This window comes from Chenopodium album, chromosome 9, assembly GCF_948465745.1.
Source record: "Chenopodium album chromosome 9, dcCheAlbu1.1, whole genome shotgun sequence".
Taxonomy (NCBI): domain Eukaryota; kingdom Viridiplantae; phylum Streptophyta; class Magnoliopsida; order Caryophyllales; family Amaranthaceae; genus Chenopodium; species Chenopodium album.
In genome coordinates this window covers 51,655,462-51,669,240 of record NC_137842.1, presented here as the reverse complement: position 1 = coordinate 51,669,240, position 13,779 = coordinate 51,655,462, and the positions used below count along the sequence as shown (strand labels likewise).

The 13,779-nt window shown below is 40.8% G+C and overlaps 1 non-coding gene across 1 annotated transcript; it reads right to left on the bottom strand.

The window, feature by feature from the left end:
- Window positions 1-11,179: 11,179 nt before the first annotated feature.
- On the bottom strand, window positions 11,180-11,286 carry LOC145560893 (small nucleolar RNA R71). The gene has a single exon (XR_014093487.1). It is a non-coding gene; the product is annotated as a small nucleolar RNA R71 (small nucleolar RNA).
- Between the last annotated feature and the right edge of the window lie 2,493 nt (window positions 11,287-13,779).

Here is a 13,779-nt window from a genome sequence, read left to right as displayed (position 1 = left end):
ATAAAAGGCAACCACGAATAAGGGACAACGATAGGCAACAACGATTGACCCGTGAAGGTTACACCCCATTCATAATTCATGAGATTACTAACTCCATATGGTTCGGAACCACGAAAGGAGGATCGGGGATGATGGTACGAAGTGAGTCATGGAGTCACATTCGCCCGTATTGGCCTCTACTCGATTCTTATAGTGAAAAGTGATTCCTGCGATCTCAAAGACATGCAAACAAAGATTCAATTTGATCCAATCTATTATTAAGCTAAATTGGTTGAATATTAATGCAACATATAATCCTAATATATCGTGATCACTTCAATTAACAACAAGATTAAAAAGGAACCTAAACCGGTTGTCCAAATTATCTTATTAGGCGTGATTTTCAATTACATATTCCCTTTAAACATGCAATATGGTGATCATAAATAATAATAGAATGAACATTAATATTGGTAGCAATTCAACAATAATCGCGTTAGTCAAATTAAATATAAAATCAACCTAATCATGATACCAGCAATATTAAAATAAAATAAGAGTAATTAAATTAATTAATTACTCACATTCTGCGCGTTCTTTTAAATTGCTACATCATGAATAAACTGTTAGTAACTTCAATAAAAAATGTAAAGTAAATAGAAATTAAATTAAATTAAATAAAAAAGTAGAGTCAATTTGGTCCAAACCCTCAGTTATTTGTACCTTTCACGCCTTGGTTTAAGGACGGAACCTCGGGTGTTGTATGGACTCCTTGGAGTGCTTAGGGGAAGAATGATGTAATTAGGAATATAGGTTTAAAGATTAGAATATGAGAGAAAGAGAAGAGAATAATTTTTGGTGTAAAAGAGAGAAGGATTTGATCCCCCAAACTGCAGAAAGGGGGGTCCTATTTATAGGAAAAATGAGCAGAGGGAACACACGGAACCCTAAAAAGATAAAAACCCTAAAAAATAACACCGCGACACGGTAGAGAACACCGTGACACGGTGTCAGGCACCGTCAGACGGGGGAAAATCCCGTGATGCGGTGGACAACTGGAGTGACGCGGGAAATATTTGACCTACGGGAAGTGAAAACGCGTGAAGGGTTTACGCGGAAAAGACACGAGAAAATTCCGTGACATGGCACACGTACCGTGACACGGCAGTGTCCACCGTGGCACGATACAGTACACCGTTTTACGGTATAAGAAAACGCGGAAATTACAAGGGAAAAGCACCGTGATACGGTGAGAAATACCGTGTCACGGCTGCAGGTACCGTGTCACGGAAACACGGTGAGAAATACCGTGTCACGGCTGCAGGTACCGTGTCACGGAAACAGGTGCCGTGTCACGGTAACAGGTACCGTGCCACGGTGGAATTTAACGCGAAAAAGCTTCAAAAATGGCACTGTGACACGATGTACAGTACCGTATCACGACACCAGGCAACGTCAGACGGGGGAAGGCACCGTCAGACGGGCACACTCCCGTGACACGGTGCTTTTGCACTGTGCGCGGTGATTCCAGTTTTTTTACCCGTTTTAAAATCATCATACCTTTTGATCCGTAACTCGGAATAAGGAATGTAATATATCATTGGAAATCTTATCAAGTCTACTTTCCAACCCAATTAGAATCAGGTCAAAATGATTTTTATATTTTAAGATATGGCCGTTTTAGTGGAAGGGTGTCGGTTTTGGGCCGAGTTTAGTGTTTTGCTCATATCTTTTTCGTTATAGCTCGGAATTGGGCTTATGATATATGGTTGGAAATCTTATTTCAAGGCCTATTCAACCAAATAATAATTGGATCAAAATTATAAGACCAAAAAATCAGTTTCTCTCGGTTTTGCGATGTGGACACAAAAAGTGGATAACAAGCTATGGTTTAGGGAAATGAGCTAGGAAATGGATTGGTTTTTGAAATATATTGGATAGAACATGGATTTAAGAACTCCAAAGATTAAATACTCAACCCGACCAATAATGGCGGTGAAAAGTGTTCATCATCGGGTTTGGTTTTGGGTAGACATTTTTAGGTGTCTACACCTTCCATATTCATTACACTCGCATTGTTTCAAGTTAGTTTTATGAGTGGAGTGACACATTGTGCGCACTTCCGGCTTAAAATCAATACATCGATTAAGCAGATGTGTTATCACATAACCGTGACCATGGAAACAAGCAATGTAATGAACCAAAAACAACCATTCTTTTCATTGATAAGATATTTACAATGCATATATACAACAAAGTAAATGAAACTTGAAATGGAATGAAAGACAACAAAACAACCAACACCTAACATAGATAAGTAAGAATCATCACAAAGGATATCTTTCACCTTTACGGATTAAAGGGGCCGAACTCGGGCTTGAACTTGGCATACTCTGGGGTAGTCGGGTTGTACTCCGGTGATGCGCAAGTTGGGTTATATTCCGGTGATGGAATCACCATATTTCCCTCATCATCACTGAAGTGATATCCCTTCCAACTGGGAGAGCCCTCAGACTTGGCAGGAGCGTAATCCACACTCTCGTCCTCAGAGTCCTCAAGGTTGACCACCTCCACTGCCTTGGTTGCTACCTTGATGAGATTGGACGCTTGCGCTAATTTCTTAGACCTTTCTTTGGGTACGGAATCCAACTCGCTTCCTTTTACCCGCGGGTCTTCAATCCAACCACCTGCATGAGCAACAATAGCATTGCAAGGAACGAAATTAGTCAAAGAAGCTACCTTCAACTTTGAGGAGGGAAATTGCGAGATGAAGTTACCGTTAACATCCCACACGCGGCTGCACCACTTCTCCATGACTTCCGCCTGACGGTCGTCCATAGAGAACATTTCCCCAGCCTTTACTTGATCCCACCAAGAGGACCATGGATCCTCGAGATTGAACCCAAGTTTCTCACGATTCTCGTTCACAAGGGCCTTCAACTAGCTAAGAGACAACCATAGATCGCTCGAGTGCAGCACCTTGCCTGCACCTGCCAGATCCCCAAAGTATGTCATTACCTTGGCGTACAAGGGGCCCTCATCTAAGAGGTCTTCTGGTTCTTTCGTCGGTGGAGGGGTGTTTATCCTCCGAGGAGGCACGCAACCATTCAGCTCCCCAGCGGTATCATGATAAGTGTTATTTATGTCGCTATTTTTAGGAGTTTTCTAGTTAGTTTTTCATAGTTTTTCTATCTTTTTACTTGGTTTTAATAACGTTTTACTACATTTGTCATGTTTGTGTGTGAAATATCGTTATTGCTCAATTTTGGCTTTTCTTGCATATTTTGGTAGCTTATGCCATTAAATTAAACTTTATTGGTTTACTCTTATGTTTAGGAACACTTGGATAAGTTCATTGCTCAAGATTGAAGAAATATAAAACATAAAAGAACAAGTAATGAAGAAATGTGCACTTGATTTGCAAAGATCATACTTCAAACGCCTATATCTTTTGATCTACAAAACATTTTGGGGCGATTTCAATTGAAGATGAAAGCTTATCTCGAGAGCTTTCCAACGAGAGGTCATATTCCCAATTCCGATGTAAAACGTGGGAGATATGCTCATTTGAAGCTGAGCAGTTTGCCTAGTCCGAGAGCTAGGAGCGCCCGTGCACGAAATTGGAGCGCCCGCTCCTCTAAGCGCTGCTCGACATTTACGGAGCTTCCTAGGCAATTTAGTAAGGGCTATAAATAGATTTTTTGCTCATTTTAGAGGGGGGATTTCATATTTTAGTAGTTTTTAGGTTAGTTTTAGGTTTTTAGAGAGAGAAACTCTCAAATTTTGGAGAGAGAAAGTGAGAAACACAATGGTTTTCATGGATTTTGGATAATCAGAGGAGGAATTTGATGATTTGAAGATCTCCATCTTATATCAATGAGCATTCTTACTCTATTTCTCTTTATGCTTTCTTTAATTGCTTTGTTAATCATGTTTGAGTAGATTTCCCTGTATTAGGTGTTGAGTGAAACTTTGTAATGGTTAATTGAGTTATTTGAGATAATTTTGATGATAATTGTGTGATTAAATTGATTGAATTGATGATGGCATGTTGTTTGTTTTAGATTGGTTTGATCTCCCATGATAGCAAACTTGATTGCATATTAGTTCTAGTTTGACAAGGGATTGTGAATTAGAATTTATATATTTGATTGCATTTTGGGTAAATTTCTTCTATGCACCTAGTCAATGAGGGATCTAGGCTAGGAATTTGAGAGATTGCTCTTGAGTGTAATTAATTCCCATTTTAATTCTTTCTTTGCATGATTTATTATCAATTGGATTCTCATTAACTTGTTAATTGTTCAAAGTGGATCTTTGCCCCTAGTAGACTTTATAATATCTTGGTCTTTATATGTGTGTTAGTGTAGTTGTAGTTTCCACTATCCATAAACCGACTTCGGCGTAGCTTAAGCATTAGATCGAGAACAATCTAAGATTACCGTTCCTTGTGGTTCGACTCCGAACTTACCACTAGACTTGTTTAGGGGTTAGTTTAGGATTATAATAAATTTTGTTTGGCCGTGAGGAGGTTAGTCAACGACCTAATTTCCCCATGCATCATATCACAAAGAGGTTTGGCTGCAATAGGGCTGACCGACACACCCTTGGGAATATCTCTCGTGAAGGTCAGTTTCCTAGTCGTAGGGTTCAATACTGACCATGCTTGCTTCACTAATCGAGAGGGAGGAGGTCTCATTTTGTTGCGTAGTTTAAGTAGAACTTGCCTTTCCGGCAGGTCAGACCAAATTGTCACGAGATAATTTGTGGACTAATTTTTTTTTTTTAAGTTAAGGACTAAGGAGGTTCCCGTGATGGCTCCTAGACCAAGTCTAGACCAGCTTAACACTCAAGCAATAAAGAATGAATGCACAGAAGTAAGAGACAAGCACCAACGAATTTCGTTGCTTACAAACTACAAGGAGTTTCTCTCTCTAGAATCTCTCTCTAGAGCTTCCAAATTCGATTCCAAGCAAATGAATGCCTTGGCCTATTTATAGGCATTGACTATAGCCCAGTCAGATAGGATAACTGCCCACTATGCCCGCTACACCCATGATCTAATAAGTACCCACTACTTGGATGCTTACTTGGATGTATCTGGACTTGTCCACGTACTCAGGGAGTTATCCACGTTCAGCATGCTCTTGTAACTGCATGGTAACCGTCACACCCCACTATGCCATGTTCCTACATTTTAGAAGACATGCATCAGTGTGCTTAAGTGACGCTCAACCGCCTGATCAGTGTAACCATCCACTCCCTTAGTATTCCTATTTACTAGGGCCACTAAGTGAATGGAGTAACTATTACATGACGTGGCCTTATCCCCTCAGAATAACTATCCATGTTCATGGTTACACCCCACTACTCTGGTGCTCCTATTATATAGGAACCACCTCAGTAGTGGCTTAACCGCGTTTTCGTTTGACCATGTCAACGACACAGTCAAGGTGACCGTTAGTCAACCCACTAACATCATGGTCCTATATTTTAGGAACCATACTTATCCACGTGCCACCTCAGCATAACCGTAACAACAATTTAGGGAGAGTGGTGCAACGTGGGTGGTTACCTTATATAACCGTCCACCATCCCCACTAATTAGCTAATCTCTAGATTAAAGGCAACCGCATGCCACCACTATGACTAAGCATAATTGTCAAGGAGTCCCTAGTATAAGTAGTCCACCAAGGAAAGTTTTGGGTAGACAATCTACAAACCAAGGCCATTCCTTACCATCAAGCATATGGCCACGTAAGTCCATGGTTTCGTCGAAGGCACCTAAAACATCGTTGACCTGGGTTGCACTCGTTCCTACATGCCGGAGCCACTACGGTTACCACCATAGAGACACCCTATCATGATCCTAAGAGCATCTCTTAGTCAAACCACGCACCACCTAGCAAGCATGCATCGTAATAAGCCCTCAACCTTCGTTAGTCAACCGCATCCCTCCTAGTCGAGACTACCGAGTCAGTTTGTCCTATTCAGTGTCCACCATATCCATTCAAGTGTGCTATAGTCCCCATAGGCTATCCTATGTCAAAGTCCATGCCCAAGGCCCCTAACCTTAAGGCCACCCTTGGGTCACCGCTGACCCCTTGAATGAGCACTCGCCCCCTAAAGAGCTTTATTTTGATCTAACCATGAAATACTAGTGAACACCCAACTGACAATAACACAATAATGGCCTCTCAAGCTTGATCCTTGAACCCAACCTTGGCCCTAAGATCATGTATGATCTATTAGGGTCTTATTAAGTCCCCTCAATAAGTACCAAAGGTTGTTATGGAGTTTTTCTCATCCAAACACTCCGAGGTTCTTTTAGTGCGCGAGTGCATGCTAGCCTTAGGCCCAAGGCCTAGCTGACCAATGCTTTGCTAGCACCATGGTCCAAGTACTTGGGGGTTATCCCTGATAACCTCATAAGCCTTAGACATGGTAGTGAGCAACTCTATCCTCACTTGGCTCGTTCTTCCCTAATCGAGCATGCACTTGCTCGCGTAAGCAAGTAGGATCCCGAAGGCCTTGCGCGCCCATGCGGGGTGGTCGACGACCTTGCCTAGGTCGACCCAAAAGTGACCATGACACTTAGTCTTTGTGGTTGCATGCGGTTACATTAAATCTAGGGATTGGCTAAGTATTGGGGATGGTGAACGGTTATATAAGGTAACTACCCACAATGCACCACTTTCCCTAAATTGTTGGGACAGTTATGCTAAGGTGGCACATGGCTAAGCATGGTTCTTAAAATATAATACCATTATGTTAGTGGGTTGACTAACGGTTATCTTGACTATGCCTTTGATGTGGTCAAACAGGAACGCGGTTAAGCCACTACAGAGGTGGTTCCTATAAAATAGGAGCACCTGTAGTAGTAAGGTGTAACCATGAATGTGAGTAGTTATTCTGAGGGGACAAAGCCACGTCATATGGAAGTTACTCCACTCACTTAGTGGCCCTAGAAAATAGGAACACTAAGGGAGTGGCCGGTTACACTTATCGGGAGATTGAGCGCCACTTAAGCACACTGATGCATGTCTCCTAAAATGTAGGAGCATGACATAGTGAGGTTTGACAATTACCAGGCGGTTACAAGAGCATGCTGAGCGTGGATAACTTCCTTGAGTAAGTGGACAAGTTCATATACATCCAAGTAAGCATCCAAGTAGTCGGTACTTATTAGATCATAGGTGTAGTGGGCATAGTGGACAGTTATCCTATCTGACTGGGCTGTAGTCAGTGCCTATAAATAGGCCAAGGCATTCATTTTCTTGGCATCGAATGTGGGAGCTCTCTCGAGAGATTCTAGAGAGAGAAACTCCTTGTAGTTTGTAAGCCACGAAATTAATAAAGTGTGTAAGTCATTGGTGATTGTCTCTTACTTGTGTGCGTTCATTCTTTGTTGCTTGAGTGCTATGCTGGTCTAGAGTTGGTCTTGGCGCCATCACGGGAACCTCCTTAGTCCCTAACTTAATTAGAAAGAAAAAAAATTGTCCACAAATTATCCCGTGACAGCAGGGGTGGTGGCATTAGTGGTCGCGGCTGGGGTAATAACCGTGGTCTGGGTCCACAACAATAGTAGCCCCAGCAACAACAGCAAGGCGCACAAGCCTAGGGCATGCCACAACAACAGTGGGCTAGACCATCAGCATATGGCCAGGCCACACAGCAAGCCCTGCATTGGTGGTATGCACCATATCCGCACTCATAGCAGCAAGGCGCACCAGCCTAGGGCACTCCACAACAGTAGTGGGCTAGACCATCAGCATATGGCCAGGCCACACAGCAAGCCCTGCATTGGTGGTATGCACCATATCCACACTCACAGCAGCAGTGGGCTGCTTCCCCTAGGCCCGACCCTCCACCGCAGCATGCCCATCCATCACAAGCATACTACTTAGGACCTCCCCATAACAGCATCAACAAGGCTCGGAGTACGGTTCGGCCATGACTCCAACTAAGTTAGGCATTCTAATTACAGGTTATGGTCATTCTACTATTGCTAATAAAACTTTGTCTTTGCGTGATGTGTATTTAGCCCCTCAAATTATCAAGAATTTAATTTCTATTAGAAAATCAACTTCTGATAGTTTTGTGTCAATAGAGTTTGATTCTAGTGGTTTTTCTGTGAAGGATCTTCGAACGGGAAAACTAATAACCAGATGCAATAGTAGCGGGGATCTCTATCTTGTGACCAAAGCACCACTGTAAACTTGTCTAGCCACTTTTCTCACAGCTTTATCTCCATCCACATGGCACAATCGTTTAGGACATCCCAGAGCACCTACTTTTAATTATCTTAGAAGTAAAAGTTTCATTGATTGTAATAAGGAGCATGACTCCAATATTTGCGTAGGTTGTCAATTAGGAAAACATACTCGCTAGTCGTTTCATAATTCCAATACTACTTTTTCTGCTTTTGACATTATTCATGCCGATTTGTGGACTTCTCCTATTCATAGTGAAAAAGTTCACGAATATTATCTAGTTCTATTGGATAATTTTACTCATTATGTATGGACTATTCCTCTTGTTTACAAGTCACAAGCTTTCCAAACCTTCCTTAATTTCCGTCAATATGTTCTCACTCAATTTGAACGTCCCATAAAATCCTTTCAAAGCGACCATGGTCGTGAATTTGATAATGATCCGTTCAAATTATTTTGTGTGAAAAATGGTTTGGTTTTCCGTTTCTCTTTTTCTCACACCTCATCTCAAAATGGTAAAGCCGAACGCATGATTTATACACTTAATAATGTTAAGCATACTTTACTCTTTCATGGTTCACTACCACCGTCTTTTTGGCACTTTGCCTTTGAAACAGCCACATATCTCCTAAATATCCTTCCTACCAAAACTCTCAATGATAAATTGCACTTTGGTATGGTTTTAGGGTGTCTTTGAACCTTGTTTACTTGATAAAATCGATGTTTTGGTTCACTTGCACTCCATTATTATATAATTTTTGTGTATCCTTTGCTTCACGGGTTGTTCGTGTTTTTGTTGAGTTTTTAGGCCTAAATACGATCAAGTTAAGCCTATGGATGATGAACCAAGTTTTATAGAAAGAAGATGATGGAAAGAAGCCAAGGCAAGGGAGCCAAGTCAAGAAAAAAAAAGAGTGCAGTGGAGCGGCCTCTCCAAAGAGTGGCGCGGCCTCTCCAGGTCAGTTACAGAGCATTCTCCCCCTTTAGTTCCCCAGTTTGAAGCGGCCTCTCCAAGACATGGAGCGGCCTCTCCAATCCTTGGAGCGGCCTCTCCAGGCCTTGGAGAGGCCGTGCTCGATAGGTTTTGCGAGCTTTTTTATTGCGGAGTTTACTATGTAATTGGGAATATAAATAGCTATAGAGGGCTCATTTGTACAAATTTTCTTCCTCCTTAACTCTTTTAGAATTTTTCTCTTAATTAGTTCATAGTTTTCCTCTCCCTTAGTTTAGTTTCTCAAAAACTCAATCATTTGTAAGAATTATTGGAAGTTTGTTCCACCAATTTCAACAATTTCTCAACCTTGAAGTTTATTAAGTAATCTCTTTCCTCTATCTCTTGCTCTTAATTTTCAGTTTTAATTGTTTTGAGTTGATAATTTCTCCCTTAGTCTTGTTTATTTGTTCTTGCATGTTTAATCCGTTCTTATTCTATCTCTTTCCTAGCTTATTTGAATTCATGAAAACCCTAGATTTAATTGTTAGAGTAATTTTCACCATTATTAGTGAGTAGTCTCTTAGTTAGGGGTTGGGTGAAAACCCAACCAAACTATGGTTGATTAACTTGGAATTGTTCATGTTCTACCTTGGATTGATGGTTGTTTATGCTTGAATTGATTATTGCATTTGTATTTTGATGGCCACTTGATGCTCATGTGTTCATCCCTTTTTTCACATCGAAAGATGGAGTTTTGGGGTGAGTCCTTTCTTGTGCAATTGGATTATGCTACTTTCATGATTGTGGATGTTTGGTTTCATTGAGTAGGATGCTTTAGTGCGGTAATTAGGTGAGAAATCCCAATTATTTGTGCCTCATACTAGTTCGGAACGTTCGAGAGACAAACTCGAGCTAGAAACCCACTTCCTATCTTTGAGACTTAATCCTTGTCATGTTAGTGCTTAATCTAAGGAGTACTTATGTTGTGACTTTGAAAGAAGACAATGTTAAGTTCCTATTATATCTTCCATTTGTGCTCATGATTTATCCTTGTTGTTGATTCCTTGGTTTTAGTTGGCGTTGAATCCCGTTTCCCCTAGCGTTCCTTTATATAGTAGTTAACCAATCAAAACCCAATTTGTGACCGAATTAGTTTACAACCGTTTCATATTCTTGGTGTTCTTTACCCATTCCCTGTGGATACGATCATTTACTTACCCTAGACTTGTCTTAGGTTGGCTTAGGTAGAAACATTGTTTGGCTTTAGGGTGATTGTACAACGACTGATTAATCCTCTACCAAAATGGTGCCGTTGCCGGGGAATGGCTTTAAGCATTGAGTTACTTATGAGATATGTGAGACTAGTTCATTTGTATAGCTTTATTTTTCTTTGTTTTCTTTTACTAACCTAGTAATCTCCCATCTAGTCTTCTTTGTTTATGCTCAAACGCAGCAATAGGACACTTCCTCTTGAGCTGTTGAACCTCGAGCTTGAAAAGGTTGTGAGGGAAAATCGAAGAGAAAAGAGGGCGATAGCTAGCGGTGCTTCTTCGAGTGAATCGCAAGTTCAGGTTTAGTCCGATCATTCTATTTCTAGTGAATCTAGTGGAGGCACCATTCCATTAGAATCACCAAGGACAAATTCTCCAACTTTTTCACCCATCCGCCAATTCGACGTGGCCCAACCGAACAAGACTTTGAGAGAGTTTGGTGTCCCTCCACCATATCAAGAAGCGAGTGGGATTGTTACTCCCACCACCGAGGCAAACAATTTTGAGATAAGGGTCGCCCTTATCACCTTGATTGAGGGTCATCAATTCTCCGGGCCAAGCATGAGGATCCCATTGCACATCTTAAGCAATTCACACGATATTGCAGCACCGTGAAGGCAAATGGGGTGACTCCAGAATACATCTTTCTAAGTATGTTCAAAATTTCTCTCACGGGGAGTGCAAGTGATTGGCTTGATATGTTGACGCCGAACTCATTGACAACTTGGAATGAGGTAAATTCGGCATTCCTTGGGAAGTTCATACCTCTTGGAAGAACGGTGGAGTTGAGATCCAAAATTTCAAATTTCCAACAAGAACCCGATGAGTCTCTCTATGATGCTTGGGAGAGATACAAGAGCTACCAAAAAAAATGCCCACATCATGGCATGGAAGATTGGCTCTTATTACATGGGTTCTATAGGGGTCTCTTGAGGGCGGATCGCATACTATTGGATGGAGCATCGGGTGGTCCACTCATGAACAAGCCACCATTGGAAACACTCAAAATCATCAAAGAGGTGGTGCAAAACTACACCGATTGGAGTCATGATGAGAGGAACTCCGCTAAAAAGGGAGGAAGGTATGAGGTTAGTGATATCAATATGCTTAGCTCAAAATTAAATGCCTTGTCCTCTAAATTTGATCAAATGCAATCTTCTCCCTCTCCCATTTCCCCTCTCCAAAACTCACATACATCTAATTCTTCAAATGACAGTGTGTCTATGCAATTGTGTCTTGTGAAGTGTGTGGTGGTGAAGACCATATGTCTTCGGAGTGTCCTTTGTTGAATGAGCAATGTTCCCCTTCCCCTTTTATGGAACAAGTTAATAATAAATGTGCATGCTAACCCTAGGTTTGATCCCTACTCCAACACCTATAATGAGGGATGGAAACATCACCCCAATTTTGGCTGGAGAAGTGGCCAAATCCAAGGGCAAGGTAGTGGTCAAGATCAAGGTCAAGCTAGTGGTGGTGATAACTATCTGTCTAATAATCAACGGAATTATAGAAATAACAATAGGTACCAACAAAAAGGCCAATACTCTTCCACTCACAACCCACTCGGTTTCAATGGAGGTGTAAGACCAAATCTAGCTCCTATCCCTAAACCACCACTTCAAATTCAAGCCCCTCCTCCTCCTAAATCTAATTTAGAAAGCATGATGGAGCAATTCATCAACACCCAAACTAAAAAGACAAATGACTTAGAGGAAAGCTTAAAGCAAATGCAAACCCACAATAAAATGTTGGAAAATCAAATGGCCCAAATATCTAGTTCCCTTAAAGGCAAGTTTAGTACCTCATTACCTAGTCAAGGTCTAGATCCTAGAGAGCAAGTCAATGCCATTGTAACTAGAAGTGAGAAAAGCTTGGGGGCAGTTAAAGGGAAGGGAATGCAACATGACTTAGAAGGTGAGAAGTTAAAAAGAAAATATGATACAAATGAGTGATTCCCATGGAGTGTTGAAAGTGGAAAAAGAAAAAGATAAAGAAGAGGAGAAAAACAAAGAAAAAGAAGTTGAAAAAGAAAAAAAAAGAAAAAAAAAAGATAGTGAAATCCCACTTCATGTGGCAAAGCTTTCTTTTCCGGGAAGATTTGCCGAGTCTAGACTTGATGAACAATTTGCTAAATTTTTAGAAGTCTAAAGAAAGCTTTATGTTAACATACCATTCACTGATGCTATAAAACAAATGCCAACTTATGCTAAATTTATTAAAGACATTTTGAGTAATAAAAGAGAAGTTGACTTTGTGGAAATCATTAATTAATATGCCGGAAAATTATAATGCAATTATTCAAAATAAATTGCCCACTAAGCTTAAAGATCCTAGTAGTTTTTCTATTCCATGTGCTATTAGTGAAATGGTAATTGATCGTTCTTTTTGTGATCTTGGAGCTAGCATAAGCTTGATGCCCCTCTCTATGTGCAAAAGACTTGGCCTGGGAGAGTTAAAGCCCACTAATATTTCCCTTCAATTAGCCGATAGTCCGGTTAAGATGCCTTTGGGAAAATTAGAGGATGTCCCCCTTAGGGTGGACAAACTTTACATTCCAAAGGACTTTATTGTACTTGATATGGATGAGGACTTGAATGTCCCCATAATCCTAGGTAGGCCTTTCTTAGCCACAGCGGGGGCTATTATTGATGTGAAAAATGGTACATTGTCTTTGCTTGTTGGAAAAGAGAAAGTGGATTTTAAATTGAACCAAGTTATGAAATGTCCTTCCAACATGGATGAATTTATGAGTATTGATATTGTTGAGAATGTTATTAATGAATCCATATAATTACATTTGCATAACACTAATGATTCTCTTGAGTGTGAATTTGAAAGCAAAGATAGGTCTTGTAATGAAGACATGGAGATGGAGCAAATTGAGGAGAATCTTGACTCCACCCCCATGGACAAGGAAGAAGCAAACCTTGTGATTGGAGAAGAAGAAGTGAAGAAAGAGCTCATGAACGACAATGGTAAGGAATGTCCAAGTGTAGAGCTAAAACCTCTACCATCCAACTTGAGGTATGAGTTTCTTGGTCCATCTTCTACTTTTCCGGTTATTGTTAATGCTTCATTGGATGAGGTTCAAACCTCAAAATTATTGAATGTATTGAGGATGCATCGCAAAGCTTTGGGATATAAAATGGATGATTTGAAAGGTATAAGCCCAACGCTTTGCATGCATAGAATTTTATTGGAGGATGATGCTAAGCCATCAATTGAAAGACAAAGAAAGCTTAATCCTCCAATGCTTGAAGTGGTAAAAAAGGAAGTTCTTAAACTACTTGCTGCCGGTGTCATTTATCCTAATTCTAATAGTAGATTGGTGGCACCGGTGCAAGTAGTCCCTAAAAAGGGGGGATGATGGTTGTCAAAAATA